Below are 6861 nucleotides of genomic sequence, written 5' to 3'. Positions count from 1 at the left end.
GCTGTTAACTCTTCAAAAACATACGTGAAGTGGTGTTTTGTTTCTTTCACGCGTGTTTGAGTAACCCTTTATTATTAGTCTGTGTACATCTCCAAAGCTCAAAATGCTCTGTTCCACCTTGTGATGTCATGAAGGGGTAATATTCAAGTTAACATCTCCTTTTACCTTAATGTTCAGTAGAGAGTGGCAATTCCAGGGCTGAAATAATCTAAGTGATTCTAGTGAAGGTGTATGGAGTTTAAAAACACAGTGGAGCACTTCCTGTATCACCACATGACATCACAAGGTGAAACAGGGTGTTTTCTGTTTGAGAGATGAACTCGGTCTAAATATGCAGGATTTGTGTGTAAACCATGTGTGAATGAAACAAAACACAACTCCAGGTATGTTTTGTTTTTATATTGAATATTAAGATATAATTTGAATCATATAATACACATTTTATACTGAAATAATCAAAGTAGCCACCCTTCCATATATGGTGCTTCCTATATTCAATGTGTTCTGTGTGTAATTAAAATGTATAAAGTAGGAAAAAAAAAACAAAAAAAAAGTTGAATGAGATTGTGTGTCCAAACTTTTGACTGGTAGTGTAAGTAAAAAAAAAAAAAAAAGTGCAGGTCCTGTTTGTGACTCACATTAACAACAATTACGATGCCGATACAGGCTATTGAAACAATGCTTCTATTTCCAGGAATTAAACGCAAAACTACTGTAACACAAACGGAGGATAAAGCAGAAACACTGAAGTACACTTGTATCTAAAACCATATTTGCCAGCCCAAAGTGAAAAGTGGAGCGGTGACCTCCAACCGGCCTTCTACGAGCGTGCACACCGCTCCCCAATCATCCCAGATAAGGGTCAGTGTGCGTCCTCAGGCTCGGGGAGGCAGATCACTTCCTCTGCGCCTCCTTGGCCCTGATGGAAATGTGTGATTTCATTTGCCCAGATAGGACCGTCCTCCATACCCTTGGTCAGTGCATTGGGGGTCATCAAACCCTCTTTTGTCCATGGCTCTTGTCCCTGTGTGCTGAGTCACCAAGTAAAAAGTCCAGTGTAGATAGAACTTGTGCAATGGTAGTAGCCACACAGAGGCTTCTTCACGCTGTTCTGGGTCACTTTTTTTAAGAGAAAGAGGGAAGGGAGCCACCTGCTTGTCTCTGGGGAGATGTTACTCCTTTGTCTGAATGTTTCATGGTATGACATTTATTTTGCATTTACTCAATTATATGTGTTGATTGCAAGAAAAGAAAGAAAAAAATCTGGAAAAATGTACCGCAATCATGCAAGTCCACGACAAAAATATCAGATTTATCTCATCAGTTGCCTCAGTTAAAACAAGAAAATATGATTAAAAGTCAATAGAAACTAAAAATAATATTTTCCAAGCAAATTAAAACTCTAACGACAAATTTATGGGTGCCAGGACTGATCCTTGTGGTACCTCAATATTGTGAATTATTAAGATCAAATATGTTTCAAAGTTTACAGTAATAACTTTGCCAAATCATTATTAATTTAATAAAGTAAAAAATACAGTTTGGTGTAATGTGCTACTGTAATAAGTAAATTCATATTGTATTGCGCACCATTCTGACTAAAGATTTGACAAATCTTTGCCTGTGTAAACGACGCTTCTGGACAGGTTCCATCTTGTCCTTTCACTTCCACACCTCACAGCCCATCCTGACCTGCTTCATTTATTTCAGCTGCTCAGACAGGATAATCAAGACGCTATTTCCTCCAAACGCATATAATTACGCAAGGCCGAAAATGAAATGTATTATCAGTTTTGCACAGTCTCAGCCAAAACGTCTTTGAATTTACTGCAAACTGTTAACGACACTGCCCTGATGCTGTTTGAGTGTGTTTTGTTTACAGTAGGGGCAGTATCAGTAACTTCACAACAACAATGTGTCAGGTTAACACCGAGGGCGAAGATAATTAGACATATCAAACTTGGTCTCTAAATGCTTTCACGACATGGGGGCCAATTTGAGAGAATTTGGATAACAACGTATTTGGAAAATGAGGGTGAATCATCAAAGGGAAAATTGACTTGTGAGTTGGCTGTTGTTGTTTCTCTCTTGTGGTGCAGTCTTTATCTGCAGAGTGTCACAATATAAAGCAATCATACACTGCGCTGGAGAAAGAAAACTTTGGGTCTTAAACTTTTGTTAGTAAAAAAACAAAACTACTTCTGGCCATATTTTGCTATTCTTCTGATACTGAATAGGTTTGTCAATTGAAAAGCCAATAGCGATGAATCCATCTGCTCTAACAACTGCAATTACTGTCAGCTTGAAATCTTCTTGCGCCTTTGTGTATCCCTCCGCTTTGGAAATGTGCTAATTTGTGTTTTACTATGATTAGAGGTGCCTCATCTGAGGGTGCTTTGCTTTAGCTCAGAAGATGGCAGAGATGAGATGCTTAGAGTTGTTGACAATCTACTTGTACATTATGGAGTAGTTTAGAGTGTAAATTGTTATGGTAAGTGTTTCTTCTAACACTTCGGATGGTATTAACTCAAGCTTTTTATGGTTACTGTATCAGGCTAAGTTTTAAAGGATTTAAAGGGAGGATGTACAACAAACTGCACTCAGTTGTGTTGGCCAATATTTGTCTAATCCTTCAGTCATCCAAGTATGATCCATAGTAAAAAAAAAACAACAACATTCAAATCTGTCAACTGGGTAAAATGTTACAGGAGTGAAGATGTTGAAGACATTTTGCTGCTCATCCAAGCCAGTTCTTCAGTTCTGGTCAGATTACTGCTGGACACTGCCTTATATCTGTCTGAAGGGAGGAGCTAACTACACTGAAACTAACATACCTATTGTTTACAGTTTCTGTAATCTGACCAGAACTGAAGAAGCCACTTGAATGAGCAGCATAACATCTAACTTTTTTTTTAACTTTTTGTTCAGTTGACAGATTTTACTTTTCATTTTACTTTGTCTAATTGTATGTGTGGCGTGGCTGAGTGGCTACCACCTTCACCTCACAGCAAGACCTTTTTGTGCAGAGTTTGCATGTTCTGCCATTTTTTGGATGCGTTTCCTCTGGGCACTTTCTCCAGCTAAACTCAGACAAGACTGAACTCATCACCTTTGGCCCACAGAAACATAGAGAAAGTGTCAGCAGTCACCTCCAGTCTCTCTCTCTAAAACCTTCAAATCAGGCTAGAAATCTAGGGGTAATAATGGACTCAGACTTGAACTTTAACAGCCACATCAAATCAATAACATCTGCAGCTTTTACCACCTAAAACACATTGCAAAAATCAAATGTATACTGTCAAAACCAGACTTAGAGAGACTTATCCATGTATTTGTCTCCAGTAGGTTAGACTACTGTAAAAGTCTGCTCACTGGCCTCTACAAATGAGCCTTAGCACAGCTGCAGTACATCCAGAACAATGCTGCTCAGGTCCTGACTAGAACCAGGAAGTATGAGCACATAAGTCCTGTGCTCAGGTCTCTGCACTGGCTCCTGTGCCTCGAAGAACAGACTTTAAAGCAGCTCTGTTTGTGAACAAGTCTGTCCATGGCTTAGCACCAAAGTACATCTCTGACATGTTAGTGCCATATGAACCATCTCACACTCTGAGAACTTCAGGGACCGGCCTCCTGCTGGTGCCAGAGTCAGGACTAAACATGGAGAATCAGTGTTTCAGTTTTATGCAACTAAAACCTGGAACAGTCTTCCTGAAGATGTGAGACAGGCCTGTACTTTGATAATTTCATTGCACTACCACAGGGGGCAGTTGCCTGAGTGGCATTGAGGGAAGGGCAAATGCAGTCAGCACTGTCCATGACACACAAAAAAAAGACACCTTAACCTTAATAAGTGCACTTTTAAATTGCTTTACTCCCCCTCCCTGCAGTTAAGTTCAAAATAGATTCGCTTTTGAAGTTGCAAGGAACGAACATAATTAGCTTATATTTTAATAAAACGTATTGCGATTAAGGCCTGTGTGCGTCTAAGAACACCTGAGGAGGAACTATGGAGTGATTGTCTCTCTTTGATGACTTGGCTCAAACAGCTCGGTGTCCTTCAGAGAAACTTTCCGCACAAAAGCTTTGCACTTGATAAAACCACTCAGCAGGAGGAAGTGTACCCTGCAGCCCTCCAATCTCACCTCCGCCTTCATCCGGAGCCACAAGCACCTCTTTGATATTCTGCGCCTCAAATCAAACGTTCTGGTGTTTTGCTGGACCGGCTCGTTTCTGCTCGTGTCTGCCCCCGGTGCCATCTTCACGCACAGCTCCCAGACGCAGCAGACACTTATCACAAAGTATTATTATTAATATTATTACGCATCAGTGTGCAGCAGTTAAAGGTCCTATATTATACAAATGGATTATGGTGAGGTTTTAGTCATGGTGGAATGTTGTTACCTCCTCAAAAACATACTTGGAGTTATGTTTTGTTTCACTCACACATGTTTGAGTCATCCTGGTTTATTATTCTGGTTATATATCTAAAGCTCAAAATGTTCTGTTCCACCCTGTGATGTCATGAAGTGCTAGTTTTCAAGTTATCAGCTACCGTTTACCTTTTGTTTGGTGGAGATTGGCAATTCCAGGGCTTAAATTACCCAAGTGATTCTAGTGAAAGTGTGTGGAGTTTAAAAACACAATGGAGCACTTCCTGTGTTACCACATGACATCACAAGGTGGAACAGAGTGTTGTCTGTTTGAGAGAAGAACCCACCCTAAATATGACAGGATTTGTGTGTTAAACGTGTGTGAATAAAATAAAACACAACTCCAGGTCTGTTTGTGATGAGGAAAGAACATTATAACATAGATGAGAGAATGGAGTAATATGGGCCCTTTAAATGGAAGTGACTAGCCAACTATTAAAATAATCAGATTTTAATTATTGTAATTGTTAATTGGAGGTAGATTCTAAAACACATTCCAGAAGACCTTTTTAATAACAAAGAGAGCAACATTATTAAATTAAAATGTCAAAAAATGGATTTTCATGCATGTCTCTCCTGAACAGTAACAATAAGCTAGTACTCAGCAAGAATGTAAGAACGATACTACTATAACAATAACAAATGCCAAATAAATACTTCAATAACACAAGAGAAATTGAAAAATTAACATAAAAACTGTTGCACTACCTGACCAGTTGAGCAGACCCTCCCCTGACCAGGCTGCTGAGTTGCTCTGAAGGGTGGAGGGGGCACACTTGCTCGACTAGCTGCCTCCTCTGGGTGAGACACAGCTGAGATTACACACAGCAGTCTGCAGGTCTGCATTTTATTTATTTATTTTTTTAATCACTATATTAAAAAAAAATTATCTTCACATTTCCCTTGTTTATTTTTTCACTTGAGTTCACCCCTCACTTGCTACACATGGACACACACCTACACACATGCACACCACACACACGCACGCACACCCCTACACACCCACACACATGCACACACGCATACACATGCAAGCGCACACACATACACATGCACACACATACACACGGATGCACACACACGTGCACATACACGCACACCCCTACACACTCACGCACACACACACGCACACACACACCCACCCCCGCACACACATGCACACACATACACACGCTCACGCATGGTTTATTTTTATTTATTTTTTTCTGTCTTCTTCTGTTATTTGAATCAATATGTCAATATTAATATGTCTCGAACCTACAATCTTGTATTTAAAAATGCTTAACTTTTAGGTCTGTCTGGCTTTAAATAAAAAAAAAAGAATAAATAAAAAATGTAAGAACTATGAAAGACACTTATCAGGGGTTATACTAGTCACATTGTTGCAAAAAGATGATTACACTGTACAGTTGAAATGTGTGTCATGTTAACAGCTATAATAATAATGAATGAATAGCAATGTAGGACAAAACTCTTTGTTTCCTGTGTTTAGTAAAGTACTACATTTATGTAAAAATTTTAGGAATCTGTGCTTTACTTGAGTACATTTTTAAGTGGATACTTAAAAACACCACATTTTAGAGCAGGTATCTGTACTTTCTACTCCACTACATTTTTGAATAGGACTGAAAAAGTAAAAGTATTTTTCATTATTGTTTGACACCTGCCGAAAAGGCTGAGGGTTTATTTTTAACACATTCATAATGTGAGAAAAGAATAATATACAAATAAAAACAGAAGGGGACTCCAAGAAGGCCGGGTACTCTGCACTGCTGTTTGGCCAGGTCGGCCGACACAACAGTGAGAGACCTGTCCCCGACCCGAAGTTGCACCTCTCGTTCACCGGGGTGAACTCCAACATGTGGCGGCTGAGCTGTGGGGCAATGAGCAAGCCCACACCAGCTCGCTGCCGCTCCCCACGGGCAATGCCAGAGAAATGGAGAGTCCAGCCCCTCCCAAGGAGTTGGGTTCCAGAGCCCAAGCTGTGAGTGGAGGTGAGGCTGACTGTATCTAGCTGGTAAAGCTCAACCTCCCGCACAAGCTCAGTCTCCTTCCCCCCCAGCGAGGTGACATTCCATGTCCCCAGAGCTATCGTCGAGATCCCCGCCTTCGACCGCCGCCCGGATCTCTATGCACCGGCCCCTTACGGATTCTCTCGCGGGTGGTGGGTCCACAAGAGGACGGCTCCAAATCGCTCCTTCAGGCTGAGCCCAGTCGGGCCCCGTGGGGAAAGGCTCGGCCACCAGGCACTCGCTCTCGAGCACCCACCCCAGGCCTGGCTCCTGGGTGGGGCCCCGGTGACGCTGGTCCCGGCGACGTAACGAATCTTGATTGTGCACTCATCATAAGGGGCAACAAAATTAAGCACAAATCTTTATCAACATCACTACATTTAAAGCTGTATAAGACCTCAAAATCTGCATAAAATACT

Source organism: Periophthalmus magnuspinnatus, chromosome 9 (genome assembly GCF_009829125.3).
Source record: "Periophthalmus magnuspinnatus isolate fPerMag1 chromosome 9, fPerMag1.2.pri, whole genome shotgun sequence".
In the NCBI taxonomy this organism is placed as follows: domain Eukaryota; kingdom Metazoa; phylum Chordata; class Actinopteri; order Gobiiformes; family Gobiidae; genus Periophthalmus; species Periophthalmus magnuspinnatus.
The sequence above is the reverse complement of the archived record's forward strand: the minus strand, read 5'-3'. Positions refer to the sequence as shown.